The following is an 18,717-nucleotide window of genomic DNA, read 5'->3' on the forward strand; positions in this document are numbered from 1 at the left end:
CCATGGCATAGGCACAGAAATGTTTCATTCATGTATTTGTGCCTCTATTTATTCCCCAAACGCTCACTGGCTCTAAGAGGTGGAGTGGACAAGCCGGAGGGGAAAGTGCTGCCTGGGGCCCTGCCCTGCAACAGGGGAAGAAAGAATATTCTGGTAGACTCAGAGAGTTTCTCCAAAAAAGATTCATTTATTCACTTGACAAACCCTCCACAAGCATCCAGGTGGGAAAGCAGTTTCAGGATAAGTATGCACAGGGGACCTGGGAGCCCAGAGATCCGAGAAGGCTTCCTGGAGGAGGTGAAGAAAGTACAAGTTAGCCAGGAAGGAGAAAAACAAGGCCCCTCCCTTCCCAGAAAACCCCATCAGGAGGGGGCCTGTCAGGTCAGTTAAGAGTCTGGACTCTGTTCCCTTGTAAGCACAGGTTCCAATCCCACCCCTGTTGCTCCCTAGCTGGGTGACCTCAAGCAAACCACTCTACCTACTCTGGCGCTTCAGTTCCCATGCCTCTAAAGTGGGGATAATAATTGCACCTACTTGTGAAAATTAAATGAAATGATGGGTGGAAAATGAGAGCACAGTGGCTGGCCTGGAGTAAAGAATCCAGTGAACAGCAAGTATCATTTTCATCATCATGGCTGTTATTGTCCCTCCTCGAATGCCAAGAGCCAACCTAGTCCAGTATGCTTCCTCACATCAGCAAACAGGCCAAAACCCAAGCCCGCTAGCAGCAGGGCCAGGCTTGGGTGGAAAAGGAAACAGTTCTCAGAGCAGAGACTGGGCTGCCCCTGCTCTGTCCTCTCTCTGCCCAGGTGGGAGGCTGCTTGTCACTCAGCAAGACAGTATCCTGTGACGTATGCCGAACTCCTCCTCCTCTCCAGGGGCCCAGCCTTTGGCCTTGGGATGGGATGGGGTCCTCCATGTGTGCCTGAAACCTCCTAGGATTTCCTCCCTGGAGAGGTGGTGGGGATGAGTCACGGCAGTGGGAGAACCCTGGTCCCTTAGTCACTGCCTGCCTGAGTCAGCACTCCTAGGCCAAGGAGATGCCACTGGCTGGTCCCCATTACTGCCACCCCCCATGAGTGAGTCCATGGGTAGAAAGGCATGTTTCTCCTTTCCTTGTGCCTGGCCAGCTTGGGTCAAATCCTGCCTGGGCAGGGCCTACGGACAGGCTGGGAGTGGCCAGGAAATCTCCAAGCCCCTGGGCAAAATGAGTCTGCCGATCCTCTGGTTTTTAAGGTGGGGAATTCCACTGCCAGCAAGAGAAGTGGGTTCTAGGTCCTTGAAGCTGCCAATTCACTGTGTAACCTTGAACGCCTCTTGACATCTGTCCTATTTGTATAACGAGGGACAGTGGAGCTAGGCCCCTGTCCAGCTAGGCCAGTCGGGCTGTTCTCTGTGCTAGAGCCTCTTTCTGCCTCAGTGACTCCCAAGCCCTGGTGAGGGACTGAGGACAACCCAGTGCTATGGCACCTTTCCCAGGGAGGGGAGAAAAGAATGAGGGGCTGAGTGAGCCCTGGGCAGGACCACATGCTACCAGTGGGGACCCCCTCCAGACACAAGAACCTAATCAAACTAGTGTTGGGCTGTGCAGGGCCAGAGAAGTCCGGACAGGAGAAGAGGCCCGGCCCAGAGGCCCAGATATCCAGGTTCTTTTTCTATCTCTGCCCTGATTCAATATTCAGCATTCAACATGGAGCCCCCATAAATGCTGGACACTGTTCTAGGCATAAGGAAAATAAGGGAGAATAGCAAACAAAATTCCCTGCTCTCCTGAAGTGATGATCTATTAACCACAAACAAATAAACAAGAAAATGGCAGGTGGTAAGGATATGCCATTAAGATTATTGCAGCCAGTGACAGGAGCTAGTGACCAGTGATCGCTTCAGATTGGGTGATTGAGACAAGGAAGGCCAGCTGAGGCAGCTCTCAACCTGTGATCTGAATTACAAGAGACCATGACATACGCTTAACAGAGAGAGCAGCAGAAGGACCAGACACTTCAAAGGGGGAAGGGTAGGAACAGCATGATGTGCTCAGGGAATAAAAAGGCCTGCAGTAAGCAAGAGGCAGGAGCACAGGATGAGGCCAGAGAGGTCTTCTGGGCCACATCACAGGCTGGATGAGGAGTTGGGATTTTATCTTAAATGTGCCAGTTTCTTAACCCCCCGTTTGCCTCATTTGTAGCTAGTGGCAGAGGCAGTGAGAGTTCTTTCTCTCACACATTCAATGGACAAACCTTCCCAGAGCCCCTCCTTTATGCCAGGCCCTGAGCATGAACCCTGCTGGAGGAACAGACCCAAGCCCTGCCCTTGGGTGGGGGTGCGGGGGGCCTCCTAGTGGTGGAGGAGTTGGGCAGAAGACCAGCCCAGGTCATAATAACTTCAGCACCCCAATCAGGCCACAGGCAGAAGGAAGCACAGGGAGCTGCAAGCTCCTGTGTGTCCAGAGGAGGCTCCTACCCAGCCCTGGAAGGCTTTTTAGAGGGTTGACAGAAGCTGGTGGGTGAAGACTTTGAAGGAAGAGCACTTATATCAAGTGCTGCACGGAGAGCTGACACCTGGACTTGGCATTGAGAGAACCCCTGGGGGTCAGTGGGGAACAAGAAGAGGAACAAGACCCAGGGACAGAGGAGTAAGGGGTGAAGCCATGCGCATGGCCAGTGCAGATGGCTTCTAAGAAGCCACAGAGATATACAGAGGAGGAAAATGTAAACTATAAATGAAAACTATAAAACCTCTAAGGGAAAACAGAGGAGAAAAATCTTTGTGACCTTGAGTTAGGCAAAGGTTTCTAAATACAACTCCAACAGCAAGATCCATAAAAGAAGAAACTGACAAATTGGACTTTATCAAAATCAAGAACTTCTCTTAGAAAGACACTGTTTTTGTTTTTTTTTTTTTGTCTTTTTCGTGACCGGCACTCAGCCAGTGAGTGCACCGGCCATTCCTATATAGGATCCGAACCTGCAGCGGGAGCGTCGCAGCGCTCCTAGCGCCGCACTCTACCAAGTGCGCCACGGGCTCGGCCCAGAAAGACACTGTTAACGTAAGCTTAACTCCAGGCTGAAGTTGAAGGTCCGAGGAAAGAACAAGGTGCATATAAATGGAATCCAAGTCTCTTGGAGGTCATCAGAAAGGGAATTTTCAAGTCTTTTCTTGTACGGCTTAGCTGTTCAACTTAATATACAATCATTTTAGTCTTCCTAATAAAGCTGCCTTTATTTTTCTTTTTAAAAGACAGTGTTGAGAAAATAAAAAGACAAGCCATAGACTGAGAGAAAATATTTGCAAATCATATAAATAGCTTCTAAGGGGCTTGTCTCCAGAATATATTTTTAAAAACTTTCAAAACTGATTTACAGGTCCATACTTCAATCCCTATACTGGCCAGCTACAAACAAACAAAAAACTCAATTAAGAGAAAACAAACAAACCAATACAAAAATAAAAAATGAGCAAAAGATTTAGATAGACACTTCACAAAGAGGATACACAGGTGGCAAATAAGCACATCAAAAGATGCTCAACCTCATTCATCATTATGGAAATGTGAATAAAACCACAATGAACACACCTATTAAAACAGCTAAAATGAAAGACTGAACATCCCAAATATTAACAAAAACGTGGAGGAATTAGTAATTTTTGTACACTGCTGGTGGACATGTAAAATGGTACAACCACTTTGGAAAATAGTTTGGAGGCTTTTAAAAAAGTTAAATGTGCCCTTCCTCTGTGATCGAGCCATTCCTTTCCTATTTCCCCATAAGAAAAGGAAATATATGTCCATACAAAGACTTGTACACAGGGGCCGGCCCGTGGCTCACTCGGGAGAGTGTGGTGCTGATAACACCAAGGCCACGGGTTTGGATCCCATATAGGGATGGCCGGTTAGCTCACTGGCTGAGCGTGGTGCTGACAACACCAAGTCAAGGGTTAAGATCCCCTTACCGGTCATCTTTTTTAAAAAAAAAACAAAGACTTGTACACAAATGTTCATAGCAGCTTTACTTGTAATAGCCCACAACTGAAGGAAACACCCAAATGTCCTTCAGTGGGTGAATGGTTGAACAAACTCTGGTACATCTATACCACAGAATACTACTCAGCAATAAGAAGATATAACTACTGATACATGCAGCAACATCAATGAACCTCAAAATAACGAAGCTAGGTGAAAAAGCAAGACCATAAAAGAATACAGTTTGATTGATCCCATTTACAGATGGTCCCTGATTTATTATGGTTCAATGTATGATTTTTTTTTTTTGATCGGTAAGGGGATCGCAACCCTCGGCACAGTGTTGTCCGCACCACGCTCAGCCAGTGAGCGCACCAGCCATCCCTATATAGGATCCGAACCCGCGGCCTCAGCGCTACCAGCGCCGCACTCTCCCAACTGAGCCACGGGGCCGGCCCTGATGTATGATTTTTCATCTTTACAGTGGGTTTATCTGGACGTAACCCCATAGTAAGTTGAGGAGTATTTGGATTTGCGATGATTCCACATACAATCTTTCAACTTAGCCAACTGGCCAGCCTTGTATTTTCAACTTACAATATTTTTGATTTAGGATGGATTTATCAGAATGTAACCCCATCGTAAATTGAGGAGTATCTGTATTGAAATTATAGAAAATGCAAACTAATCTATAATGACAGAAAGCAGATTAGTGTTATCTGGAGACAGGAGAGGGAGAGGGCAAGCAGGAGGGATTAAAAAGGGGAATGAGGAAACTTTTGGGGGTCATGGATGTATTCATAAACTTGATTGTGGTGATGGTTTTGCGGGTATATGTCAAAATTAATCAAATTATAATTTTTAAGTATGTATAGCATATTGTATGTCAATTATTCTTCCATAAAGCTGTTAATAATAATAATAATAATAAAAAGCCCAGAGGTGCTCCGAAGGACTGAAAGGCTGAACCAACACTCAATTATTCAACAAATATTTATTTACCCCCTATTATATGCTAGATGCTGTTCTCGGCACTGGAGATGCAGTCTCTTCCCTTGCCAGGATGAATTCTAGTGGGCAATATAAACAATAAAAATGATAAAGAAACAAGAAAATCCATGTAAAGATCTGTCCTCAGGGAAACAAAACAGGGTGACATGACAGAGAATATTGAGTGGGGAGAGTTCTCCTCTACAAGGGGGCGGTCAGGGAAGGCTTCTCTGAGTAGGTGGCTGTTAAACTGAGACCCAGAATATACACAGGAGGCCAGAGGAGCCCCTCTAGTCTCTTGCATGCCCCCCTCCCCGTGAAGCTGCCTGCCATCCCTGCCCCTTAGCCCTCTTCTTGCTCTGCGCCGAGGTGTCTCAGCTCATGGCTGTGTGGCTTTCATAGACCCTGCCATCTCTCTACAGCTCAGCTTTGTTACCTGTAAAGTGGGGAGACAAGGCTGTTTCCAGCTTATGTGGTCATAGGGCCCCCCGCAAAGTTGGTTCTCTGTCCAATGGGGCCTCTCACCTTGGCTCAGCTGGCATTTGGGGACATGCGTAGCAAAAATGCCAAGGGCAGAAAAACAGGCATCTCAGGAGCCCAGATGGCTTGTCCTGAGAGGCACCCTGGGCAGCCTGTCCCTTGGGGACCTGGGGCTGTCTTCCAGGAAGAGGGCATATGTTGGAGCAAGTGAGGGCGCAGGAGGAACTGAAGCACTGTTCTGGCCCCTGTGAGGGCAGCTCTGGCCTCCTGCTCATGCCAGGGCCCCGGACAGGCCAGGTTGGCCCCAGGCCCAGAGGGGCAGGGCAGAAGATCAGTGCCACGGGTGGGGGGGTGCCTGCTTGGCCCTCTCTCTGGACACAATGTCCTGGACTGCTCCATGGCTTGGCTGGCCGACAGGGAACAGTGGCTGGCAGAGGGTACAGGCAGCCGGCCGACCCGGTGGGGGGCAGCTCAGCCTGAGCAGAGGGCTTGTTCTTACAACCTGTCCTGCCACCTTGGGCAAGGGCCAGCTCTCTGAAGACAGGAGGCCCTGGCACCCTGTGGTAAACCCTCCCTACCTCATGCCTCTGTTTCCTCATATCACCAACAACGGCCATCATTTAAGCTACAAGAGTGCAGAACCCCACAGATGCTGGCCCAGCCCCATACTGGCTATGTGAACTTGGGTAGGACACAAACCTCTCTGAAACACAAATCTTTTTTTTTTTTTTTTTTTTTTTTCTTTTTCGTGACCGGCACTCAGCCAGTGAGTGCACCAGCCATTCCTATATAGGATCCGAACCCGCAGCGGGAGCGTCGCTGGCGTCGCTGCGCTCCCAGCGCCGCACTCTCCCGAGTGCGCCACGGGCTTGGCCCTGAAACACAAATCTTAACCTGAAAATGGCATCTACTTCTCTGGTGGGTATGAATACATGGAAAGCATTTAGGATAGTGACCCTCAAGAAGAAAGTGCGTGGGCTGGATAGTGAGCTCAATTGGGAGAGTGTGGTGCTGAGAACACCAAGGTCAAAGGTTTGGATCCCCTTACCGGTCAGCTGCCAAAAAAAATAATAAAAAAGAAGAAAGTGCTTAAGGGAGTACAGTTTGCTGTTAACAAACAACAATAACAACATTTACTTATTAAGGACTTTCTGTGTGCCAAGAGCATTGTCCCAATCCTGGCAGCAGCCTGGCAGACAGGTCTTATCACCCTCATTTTATTTTATTTATTTTTTAAAAAAGATGACCGGTAAGGGGATCTTAACCCTTGACTTGGTGTTGTCAGCACCACACTCTCCCAAGTGAGCTAACTGGCCATCCCTATATAGGTATCAAAACCCCGTGGCCTTTGTGTTATCAGCACCACACTCTCCCAAGTGAGCCACGGGCCGGCCCTATCACCCTCATTTTATAGGTGAGGAAACTGAGCTGCAGAAAGCAAAGTGACAAGCCTAAGCCACACAGCTGATATGAGGGGGCCTGTCTGGTGGAATCCAGGGGGTTCCCAAAGGCTGAGGCTGAACCAAATAGGGGCCAAGAGGCTTCTTGGGACCTAGCAGTTAAACTCAGACACCTGGCCTCCCACAGGATACTCCTGGCAGAGTCAAAACTCAGATCCAGGCACATGAGCCAAGGTATCTGGAAGGGCCAGGGGTGGGGGGCATGAGGGGAGTGGGCAGGATGTATTCATTCATTTGCATTCATTCAATTGGCAAATATTTACTGAGGGCAGAGTTTGAACACACTGTCACTTGAAAGATGTGTGGCTTGGAGGTAGGGTGACACCCAGTTTTCCCACTGAAGGTCCTAAACCCCTCAGTCTCTGGCAAACCAGGACGGTTGGTTACCCTATCTGGAGAAGTAACTCCACCTCCTGATTTTCTCACTGTAAGAGAACACCAAATCTCCCCTCATATTGTTTGAAGGTAAAATGAGCATAGAGCCCTGGGCTCACAGTCCAGGTCAGTAAGTGAATACAGAGATAGTGGTATTTCATCTCATGCTGGTAGGGGCCGAGCAGGAGGGGAGAAGAGGAGGTGTGCTTATCCCCACTTTGCAGATGAAGAGACTGTGCTCTCACAGTGAGCAGCTCAGACAAGGCCCAGGCAAATACCACCCTCACACCAAAGCCTTCTCTTAGTAGGTGCTCAAGCAGGTGGTGGGTGGGACTGCAAGGGTCCCCCAGGCGCTTCCAGGTGTCTTGTGTAGAAGGCACGGGAGAAGGGCCCCCGTGCTGCACCAGCCCTGCCTGCAGCAGGCCTGAACCATGTGCTCCCAGGACAAAGGCCAAGGTCCGCAGGGAGCTGACTGGCCCCACGGAGTGCCGCCTACCAGCTCAGGGCTGGCCCAGGTGGTGCACTGTGCCAGGTCCCTGGGAGGGGGTGGGGGGTGGAAGAGAAGAGTTCACAGTTACCTTGCTAAGTACTCACCAGATGCTGACATGTGTGTTTTTCCCTACAACACTAGAAGAAGCCACTTTCTAGGTGGCGACACTGAGGCTCCGAGAGGCAGTCTGCCCAAGGTCAACCAGAGGTAGGCCGAGAAACCAGACACCACTGGGCATCACTGCCTGACTTTAGAATTTAAGATACAGGTTGGTCCGGGCACAACGGGGTAAGAGGAGCGGCTACGGAAGGCTTCCTGTGCAGGGCACCTGCAGAGCCCCTAAAATCCAGAACGGAGGAAGAAGCCGTGGCCCCAGGCGGGGCTGGGTTCCGCTGCAGACCCCAGGATCCTAGAGAGGGCGATCACCCCCACACCCACAGGCACACCCCGGGGTGCACCCCGCTGGAGGGGGCCTCAGTTTCAGTTGGGCGCTATGCGGAAAGAGAGGGGACAGCGCCAGGCGAGGCCACTCCAGAGGCGAAGAGGGCTCGGGCCTCTCCGCACAGGGCCCCGCGAGGCGCCGGGGAGGGGGCGGGGTTACGTAACGGGCGGGGCGGGGCGGCCGCGTCAGCGCGGGGGCGGGGCGGGGGAGGGGAGCAGGGGGGCGCCCCCTCCTGTGAACGGCCCGGCTGTTCCGGCCGCGTGACACCGAGCGGCCCCCTCCGCGCCCGCCGTGCCGGCCGCCGAGCCCGCCCGCGTTGGGGGGCAGGGAGAACAGCCGGGGAGACCAAGGCTTGGGGGCCGTGCCAACTCCTCAAGGTCGGACGGGCGCGGAGAGCAGCTGCGGAGGGGGACCCGCCCTCACCGGCGCCCCGGGCCTCCCTTCCAGCCTGGCGGCCTCCAAGCCTTTGCCCGGTGGCGGGCCGGGGCGTCCCCACACCTCCCGCCCTGCCCCGGCCGGGCGCTCCCCTGGAGGCCCCGGGCGCTCCTCGCCGCCGCCGCCCGCGGTTCCTGCCACTCCTGGGGCGCTGGCTTCCTGCGGCCTCCTCGGGGTTATTTATATCCGCGTCTGTCTCCCCGGCAGACAGCTCTGGGGAGAGGCAGCCCCGTTGCACACACGGCTCGTGCGCCAGGGAAGGAGGCCGTCGGCCGGCTGGGCCTGCCCGGCGCTCGCAGCCTCACCCTGGGGAGGGGACGGAAGGCAGCTGCCAGCCGAGGTCATCCCCGGCCCGCATCCCACCGTTACTGTTCCCATCACGGCCGCAGAGGGCAACCTCCACCTGTAAAGCCCTGTCGTGCCTACTGAGGGGCACAGTAGACCCCGTTCTTCTCCAGCAGCCCTGCACAGTGGGCTCACAGGGGGATGCGATTTGGACAAAGTCCCTGGCGAGGAAGGGACAGAATCAGGACCCATCTTTGTTCCTTTATCCGGGCACTGGGCATGGACATATGAATAAAATACAGTTCTTGCCCTTAAAAAGTTGTGGGTACAGGAAGAGGGGTGGGCAGCAAACTCGTAACAATCACGGTCATCATCGTGGCCTGACGGAGCAGCGACGGCTCAGAGCTGATTTTTTTTTTTTTTTTTTTTTTTTTTTTTCAGAGCTGAATTTTTGTTAGAAGCATTATCACTTGTTTTTGGCAGCTGGCAGGTACGGTGACCTGAACCGTCGACCTTGATGTTACCGCCCCACCTTCTAACCCGCCAGCCCCAGCGCTGAATTTTGAAGGATAAATAGGAGTTCCCAGGAGGAAGATTCGGGGGGAGCTTTCCAGGCAGCGGGAACAGCTTGTGCAGCCGCTCAGGGGCCTGAAATAGCAATCGCTTTAGGGAGCAGTGAGCACGTTGACGAGGCTGAGGCTTACAGTGTGTTTGGTGAAGGATGAGGCTGGACGTGCAGGGACAGCCTTGGCCGAGCAAGGAGGCTGGACTCCGTCCTGAGAGCAGCAGGGGCGCATGCCGTGTGGAGGGGGGGTGAGGAGGAGCGGGGAGGGGAGGCCAGAAAAGCAGAGGCACAGGGCTCCCTCCCACCCCTTCCCTGTATCCCCATGGCAACCCCTCTTTACCCCACCCTGGCTCTCCCTATCAACAGCTAAACTAAGCTAGGGACTACCAGGAGAGACCAGACCCTATCCCAGCTGGGCATGATGTGCTTGCTATGTGGAGCAGGCCACCTTGTCCCCCTGGGTCTCAGTTTCCTCATCTAATCCCAGTGCTAATCCCTGCCCAGTCCCTCTTCAGGGTCAGAGCGGAGAGGAGCTCGTTTGTTCTTTTTTTTTTTTTTGTCGTTTTTTCGTGACCGGCACTCAGCCAGTGAGTGCACCGGTCAGTCCTATATAGGATCCGAACCCGCGGCGGGAGCGTCGTCGCGCTCCCAGCGCAGCACTCTACCAAGTGCGCCACGGGCTCGGCCCGGAGCTCGTTTGTTCTGAGCCACCCCTGTCAAGCACAATGCTAGACATTTGCTTATTTGGCACCTCCCCACCCTGGTCCAAGTGCATCTTCTCCGTGGATCGTCCTTCTCCCAATCACGCTCACCAAGCTCCAAGAATTGCCACCTGAGAGCCAGAGCTGGTGGCTTGAGTCCTGGAGCTGTCAAATCTCTCAAAGTGGGGCCTTAGGCAAGTCACAGCCTGCCTGGGCCTCAGTTTTCTCAGATGCAAAATGGAATGTGCCCAAGTGTTGGGGGAGGAGAGACCCTGGCCGCCCCTCTGCCCCAGGACAACCCAGGCTGGCGCTCTCCATACACAAACAGCTCCCAAGCACAGAAAGGGCAGATCAGAACCCCCGCTGCCCTCCCCACTGACATGTCCCCTCTGCCACTCCCAGTCCCTGCCAGGGACATCCTGTGCCCCAGTGATGTCACCAGGCCCTGGGAGCCATGGCTGTAGCTGATAGGATTTATTTTTAAACTCTAGGGCCTTGGCCAACTCCCTACTCCGCACCCATCCTAGTTCGCCTCACCCCACCTGTCCTGAGCCCCCAGGCCATTCCCTTAAAGGTCCTCCACGGACACTCTGTTGCCTGACCTGCACCCATCAGGCCACAGGTGGGCCAGGCCATTGGCCAGGTGTCTCTGGTCACTGAATCCAGACCTGCTGAGGTAAACATATGGGCCCCTGGAGGTAGACTTCAGCTTCCTTGTGCCTCCAAAGGGGAGCCCAGAGAGGGAAGGGGCTTGCCCAGGGTCCCACAGCCAGGCCAGTGAGCTCTTTAGACACCTGGAACCCCTAGGTGGGCCTTAGAGCTGTCACCAAAGCTAGATTTGAATTCATTTTTTTTGGCAGCTGGCTGGTACAGGGATCCAAAGCTGTGACCTTGGAGTTATAAGGCTGTGCTCTAACCAACTGAGCCAACCGGCCAGCCCCTGAATTCGTTTTTTTTTAAAACACCTTTTTGTCTTCAGCCTTCAAGTGTTTCTTGATGCGTTCAGCTAAGACAAACTGAGAAGCAGACTGGGTGCTAGGGTAGCTCTCAATGCCACAGCCCTCACCAACACCCCAGGCAGGGTGTCATACACTTAACTCTCAAGTGGCTTTAGACTAAGGACCTGTCACCACCTGGAGCTTAGAAATTTATGCTGGTGAAACACCCCTTTTATCTGTTTTATATGTTGGCCTTCTGGATAAGATTGTGGCTAAAAACAAGGTTCTACAGCAAAAAAAAATTGAAAATGGCAGCTTTGAATCTTCTATCCTTACAGCTGCCCTTGGAGGCTGGGCAAGGGCCAGAATCCTCTTTTAGCAAATGGGGAAACTGAGGCTCAAAGGGAGGAGTGACTTATGCAATGGCTGGAATACAGGGTGTGTCTGTCCTCCAGCCCTATGACAGGTGAGACTGACCTACCTTGCCCAGCCCCGCCCAGAGTTGTTGGTCTGTCTCAGACATCCCTGCAGCCTGCAGCGTCCAGGGAGGATAAATCCTTAGAATCTCCATTTCTTGACAGTTCAGTCCAACACAGAGGATAAGAGCACAGACTCTGGGTCCAAATAGATCTCACTTTGAATCCTGCCTGTGGTATTTCTTAGCTGTGTGACCATGGGCAAGTCATTTCACCTCTCTGTGCCTCAGTTTTCCATCTGTAAAATGGGGTTAATAATAGAATGTAACTCACAGGGAGGGTTGTGGGAAAGACTGCTCAAGAAAATGCCTGAAAAGCAGTTAGTACAAGTCTTGACACTTGCTGAGCACTCAACCAATGGCAGATTTTAGTATCATTATTATTACACTTTCACAAGCACTCTCTGAATCTTTACCCTGACAGCCCCGCTGTGGGTCCCAGGAACTGGACGTGGCCCCTGCCCCCAAGTGGCTCAGAAGTCCAGAGATGTATGGGGAGATGAGGGAGAGGCCACCTCTGATAGTGAATCTGGGAGGGCCTCCAGGAAGAAAGTGGCCTTGAAGCTGGGACTGGAAGATGGCCTCTTTAGTGTCTGGGCAGGACCATCAGGAGTGGGGGCACAGCTGGTTTGACTGGTTTGTGAGAGAGAATTGCAGGAAAAAACACCTGGGGGGTCTAGGAGGTAGGAGGTGTGGAGAGAGCCCAGCATCAGCCCAGGATCCCCAAAAACCTCAGCACCTCTTTCATCTTTCACTACTACCACCACTGCCCTCATCTTCCTAGGAGACATTGTGACCCTTGAGCCAAAAGAGCAAGAGCTGGGCGGGCAAATGGGTTTGCTACCAGGCAGACAGCAGCCAAGAAAAAAGGAGCCTGGGCCCCCTCCCTGTGCCCACACTCGTCAGCAGCTGCCAGAGCTGGGTTCAAATCCCACTTACTATGATCTCGGCCAAGTCATTTAATCTCTCTGAAACTCAGTTTTCTTCTCTGTAAAATGGGCATAAAGATACCTTAAAGGACTATTGTGAGGATGAAATGAACAGGAATCTGGCACACAGTAAGTGCTCAATAATTACATCGCTTGAGAAGGAAAGAGCCAGGCTGAATCTCTGCATGGGGAAGTGGGGAGCCTGGGGACTGGGCCCCCCTCACCCTAAGGAAGTCCACAGCCTCCTTGACTAGGCTGACAGGAGTGACAATAAGCTGTGCCCCTTAGGGTAGAAGATGGGGGTGGGGTCTGAATGCAAATGTATGCAAATATCACACAAACCAGGAAGCCCTGGGTCCTCCATGAGAAGAGACAGAGAAGGAAGATCCAGCCAGCAGGGCCTTGCCTCACAATGGGTAGGAGGCTGAACAGAAGTGGGGTGTCCTGGTGCCCTCACAGAGCACTGCCCCAGCTGTTGATTGAACAGGTGGTCTGGGCCTTGTGGGCCCCTCCTGGCATGGATATGAAAGCCCCTGGTGCCCTAGGATCCCCAGTCCTCCTCTGCCAAGTTGAGAAGGCCCCTGTGTGTGGACACTGACACATGCGCACACACGCACACACGCTCTGTCAAACCCTGATAGACATGGTTGAACACACACATAGGCCCAGGGACACTCACAGACACACAATCACACACACACTCGAACACAGACGTAGGGGCACTTCAGGTTACAGGTCTCGGGGCAGGAGAGGCCCCAGAGACCTTGCTCCATTTGATGACACAGGATGCTGAGGCCCCAGGGGCCCCTGGTTTCCTGTCCACCTGCCTCTTCCCCAAACCCACACACTACCCACCACCGGGGGGTGCAAAAAAGCCCCTTGACCTCATTCTGATATAGCAGGCCCACACAGAGGACTAGGGGAGGTGGGATACAAATTCAGCCTCCCGCGTACCCCTCATTCCACACACCTTGCTGTGGCTGAGCTCCGGGTTCCCTAGCCCACCCTCTGGTGCCGCACACAGCCACTCCCTCCCCAGAAAGAGCCTAAAGAGGCAGCCAGCCCTCCCGCCTCCCAGGCTTCTGTGGTTTCCCCGGACCACATTTGCCTGTGGCCATTGGAGGGCAGGGAGGGCGGAGGCCGAGTCAGCTGGTGCCCCACAGCACTGCCTGGCACGGAAGGCCCTAGAGGATTTGTTGAGAGGACAAATGTGGATGCTGCATCTCAGGTCACGGCCCAGGCCTTGGCTGCAGTGCCACCTGGTGGTGACATGTCCCCCTGTCACACGTGGCCCTGGTTCTGTCATCCTTCCCTGGGTGGGTTCATGAGCAGCCAGGCCCTGAGAATGGAGTAGGCCAAGAAGATGTGGGGAGAACACACCAGGCAGGTGGAACAGCACGTGCACTGGCTCAGAGATGGAAAGGAGTGGCATGTCACCAGAGAGCTAGAGTCGGGGTGGCAGGGGCAGAGAGGGAGGGAGGAAGGCGCTCAGGTGGGTGGGGCAGGTCTCACAGAGGCTGTTAGGCTGTGGTGAGGAGTTCAGATTTGACTGTGATGGGAGCCGTGGGATATAACGGGTGGTTTACAGGCTGCTGAGAGGAGGACAGAGCGTGGGATGGTCACAGAGGATGTATGAGGAGGCTGCCACAATTCAGGCAGGAAATGGTGGCGGCTTGGACGCCAGAGCGTGGCAGTGGGGATAGTAAGAAGTGGCTGGATTCTAGAACTGACAGATCTGTGAAGGATTGGTTGAGGCGGTGAGATAAAGCAGAGGGTCAAGAATGACCCGAGGCTTTGGGATGAGCACCTGATGAACGGTTGGGCCCTTTACTTTGAAGGGAAGACTGGGAGGAGCAGGTTTTAGGGGAGACCGGGATCCTGCCTTTGGACAGGATAAAATCAAAATGCCTGGGAGACATCAGGTGGAGGTGCCGGTAGGCAGGCAGATGTCCCGATCTGGGGCCCAGGGGAGAGGTTTAGGCTGGAGACACACACTGGCAATTGTTAGGGTGCAGATGGGACTCCAGGCCTTGAGGCTGGACAAGTCACCCAGGAACGAGTGCTGATGGAGCAGGGCACCAGGCTGGAGTTGGGGACCTCTGACACTTAGAGTTTGGGGAGATGAGGAGGAACCAGCAAAGGAGAATGAGCAGAAGCAGCCCCGGAGGGAGGAGGATCTGGAGCCCAGTGAAGAGTTTCAAGAAGGGAGTGAGAGGCTGAGTCCAGCGCTGCTGGAAGTGGAGAAAGATGAACGTGAGCATCACCCATTCTGATCCGGCAACACCAGCGTCATCAGTGACCTTGAGAGGGTAGTTTCAGCCCAGGGGTTTCAGTGGAGGAAGAGGAATGGAGGAATGGTGGCAGCTGGAGGGCCATGGGGGCCCAGGATGTTTCGAATTTTAATTTCTTAGGATGGGAGATTTTACAGCATGTTTGTGGGATGATGGAATTATGTAGAGGAGAGGGAGGGAGCAAGGACACAGAAGGAAAGAGGAGCAATGTCCTTCTGCAGGTGAGTGGGGATGGGATGGGTGCCAATGGGAGAGGTTGGGTTTAGCAGGGTCAGGGACACAGGGACACTTGCTCCCTTGTAATGGGAGGGAAGGCAGAACAGCAAATGGCTGAGAGGGAAGGCCCTGGCATTGGGCTGCCTGAATCCAAATGCTGATTCCAACACTGACAGCCTGAGGTATGAGGACAAGTCCCTGCTGCTTTCTGAGCCTCAGTTTCCTCATCTACAAAACAGGGATGGGGATGAGAGTGACAGCTGACATGTATGCTGTTTGCTCTGAGCCAGGCAGTGCTCTAAGCACGGCACATGTTTTAACTCCGTAGCGTGAGGGAAAGACTGGGCCCAGCTGGGGGCCTGCAGAAGGAATGGGATCATGCAGGAGGGGCAGCTTGTCCCCCAGAGCATTGGTGAAGCCTTCCTGGTGGAGGTGACATCTGACTGGGGCCTGAAAGGATGACTAGGAGTTTGTGAGGCAGAGAAGAGAGGAAAGGAGAGGCTGGACTGGCTCAAGTATGGGAAGAGTCCTGGAGTATTACCAAATCTGAACATCAGTATTGAGATCCACGCTTCCAGTCCTCCTGGTCAGATGGGGAAACTGAGGCCTACAGCAAGGAGGAATCCAGCAAATCAGTGGTAGACTGGGTGCTGGCAAGTCCCGGCTCAGGACTCCAGCCTCAGGTTTGGGTGCTTTCATCTGCTCTGGTCACACCCCTGAGGCTCATACCTGGGGCATCTGCAGGGTTCCAGGGAAGGATTTCTGGGCAGTTTGAGCTCAGTCCAGCAGTTTCTCAGACACAGCGCCCTGGGGTCAAGGGGCCACAGACATGGGTCAAAGCGCTTCTGAACTCAGACACAGCCATATTCTTCAGCCTTGAGTGGCCTGACTCTGCTGCCTTCTACCCCTGCTGCCTTCTACCCCATCTCCTGTCTCTACCTACCCCCTTCTCTACCCTCTGGCCCCCTTTTCTCATGGTTAAATTGCAGGCACTGGCAAGTCTGTGGGAAAGGTGATTTGTGTGTGATGCGGAGGGAAGGGTGGGGTGAGGCATCTGTCATCACATGCTGGGTCCCAGATGTGTTGGGTAAGGATACTGCCCCATGCTCCATCCATTGCAGTTTACAAGGGGCTTCTATCCAGCATCTTATATGACCCTCACAATAACCAGAACAAGTGGATAGGACTGGGATCCTGATCCCCATGGCACTGATGAGGAAGAGGAGGCTCAGAGAGGGATGTGACTTGTGTGAGGTCACACCACAAGTGATTTCTGGTTCCATATGAGCCCAGTTTTCTGTGAACAGCCCATGCCTGGGGTGGGAGTAGGAGGAGCCAATGCCCTCTCTGAGTGAAGGGCCACCCAGCTTGGGCATGATTCTAGGGAGGTGGGGCCATGGAGATGCAGGACCTCTCAGCCTGAGTCCCATTTTGCTGTGTGACCATGGGTAGCTCTTTTCCCCCTCAGGTTCTGTTTCTCATCCATTCAGGGAAGGCCTTAATATGATAACTTCCAAGTCCTTGTTGTCCAAAGCCTCTGACCCTGGCACCCAGGAGGAGAAGACACGCCATGAGGCAGGGAGAGAGAGATGGATCTCGGGGAGGGTAGAACCCAGGACTTGAGGTTGTGGGGCCGAGCTGGGTGGGCCAGATGAAGGATGAGTTTGGGAGGGGGGTGGAGAAGCAGTGTGCCATCAGGGAAGTCACTTCCCCATCTGCCAAATGGGGTCATCATGAAGGTCCCAACCCAGCATGTAGGACAAACATCAGTCTTTTCCTCTCCACCTCTGACCCCTGGGCCTGGGCCTTGTTGCTGCTGGCCAGGGTGGCCCAGGCAGCCCATGGGAGGTTGTCAGACCTGACTTTAGTTCTGGCTGCTTTGGCTGGCTGACCTCTGTTGGCCCAAGGAAGGTGGAGTGTGGGGGTATCCTTCCAGCGTGGACAGCCCAGGAAGTACTGGCACCTCAGCCAAGAGATGACTGAGATGACAAAAAGAGCCAAGGCTTGGGAGCCACCAGGTCTGGGTTTGACTCTCAGCTGCTCTGATACATAGTAGCTGTAAGACCTTGGGCAAGTCACCTAGGACCTCCCTGAGCCTTGATTTCTTCCTCTGTAAAGCAGGTGCCCATCTTACGGTGCTGTGGGGCTGGGATGACATGAGGACAGTGAGGAACAACGTACCCAGTTTCGTGCTCTGAGAGAACCAGCTGGAGGCTGTGGATCAAGGCCCCGTCGACCCTTCTGCCTCCCGCCCCAACCTCCCCAGTCTGGACCCCTTGGAGTCAGGCTGGAGTCCAGACGAGCAGATGCCCCACCCAGTTTGAAGAAAGCTGGGGGAGGACTAAGCAGTGGCTCCCCGTGCTGCCCCAGTCCCTGCTCACTGAGCAACAGCTTAAAATGAAAGGCTCCTGCTCCCTTACTTAATCCTAGAGGGTCCAGGCATCAGCCTGCATGGGTGGGAGGATTTGCTGAAGGGAGAAGCTGATGAGAGTTCAGGGAGCTGGCTGGGAGCTGGGGCACCCACTTTGAACTGTTTATGGTTTTCTTTGCTGCTCACCCCTATCTCTGGCTGGCAGCTTTCCCAGATTAGCTGCTGACATCAGGAGCTGCCAGCTGGGCTGGCCTAGCACTGCCGAAGGGAGGTTTATGAAGAGCTATGTGGTAGTGGGGTGCAGTCAGGAAGGGGACACATGTCCAGCTTTGGAAACTTGTCCTCCAGGGAGCTGGGGCAGTGAGGGAGAAGGGAGTTAATGAGCTGCATTGCGTCAGACACTCACATGCTATCTGTGTAGAACATCTCATTGTACAGAGAGGGAAGTAGCTCAGGGCAGTGGGGTAACTAGCCCAAGGCCACACAGCTGGTCTGACGCTGGCTGCAACCCACACCATCCAGTGGACACCCCTCCCTGGTGGCTGACAGCTGCTAGGACTGGCTGTGATTACTTCAGTGTAGGTCAGTACTGTCTACTTCATTGCCATAGTGGCAGTTGCCATGTGCCGAGGATCCATCCTGTGCCAGGTGCCTTATGTGATCCTCCTAACAGCCTCAGGAGGCTGATGTCCCATCCTACAGATGAAAAAATGGAATCCTAGAGAGAGGAAGTAACTTTTGTCCAAGATCATAACCCAAATTGGTGATGGAAGCAGGTTGTGAACTCAGGACTAACACCAAAGCTGGTATTCCTACCTGCCACACACTTGGCAGAGAGTTCACGGCTTTGACATATATCTTAAACCCACGGCCCCTGTGCTTCCCATGGCTGCATAAATCTCTGCTTTGAGTGAGAGCATTTGTACGCAGAGTAGAAAATGCAGTGGATTAAATCACTGGAGAGCAACAGACCTCAGGGAAGGACTTCGTAGGCCCAGTTGGGTCACATGCTTACCCCCTGACCAATCAACTGTGTCCAGGGCTACGATCAGACAGACCACAGGGATGGACTTGAGGGTGGGCAAGGACTTTGCCTAAAGGTTTGACTCCTGGGGCCAAAGGTTTTGCTTTCAGTTATATCCGTCTCAGCTGGCTCCTTGGCGTCCTATCCCCAACCTCAGGGAAAAGAGGACAGGGGTGTCAGAGTTCCAGTCATCCTGGATCCTCTCATAACTGCTTTGTGTCTCCTCCCTTTGGCCAGCTGGACAGGCTGTGTCTGCAGGGGGAACTGATCAGTGTCAGAAGTGACCCGT

The sequence above is a fragment of the Cynocephalus volans genome, chromosome 12, assembly GCF_027409185.1.
Source record: "Cynocephalus volans isolate mCynVol1 chromosome 12, mCynVol1.pri, whole genome shotgun sequence".
NCBI classification, from domain to species: Eukaryota; Metazoa; Chordata; class Mammalia; order Dermoptera; family Cynocephalidae; genus Cynocephalus; species Cynocephalus volans.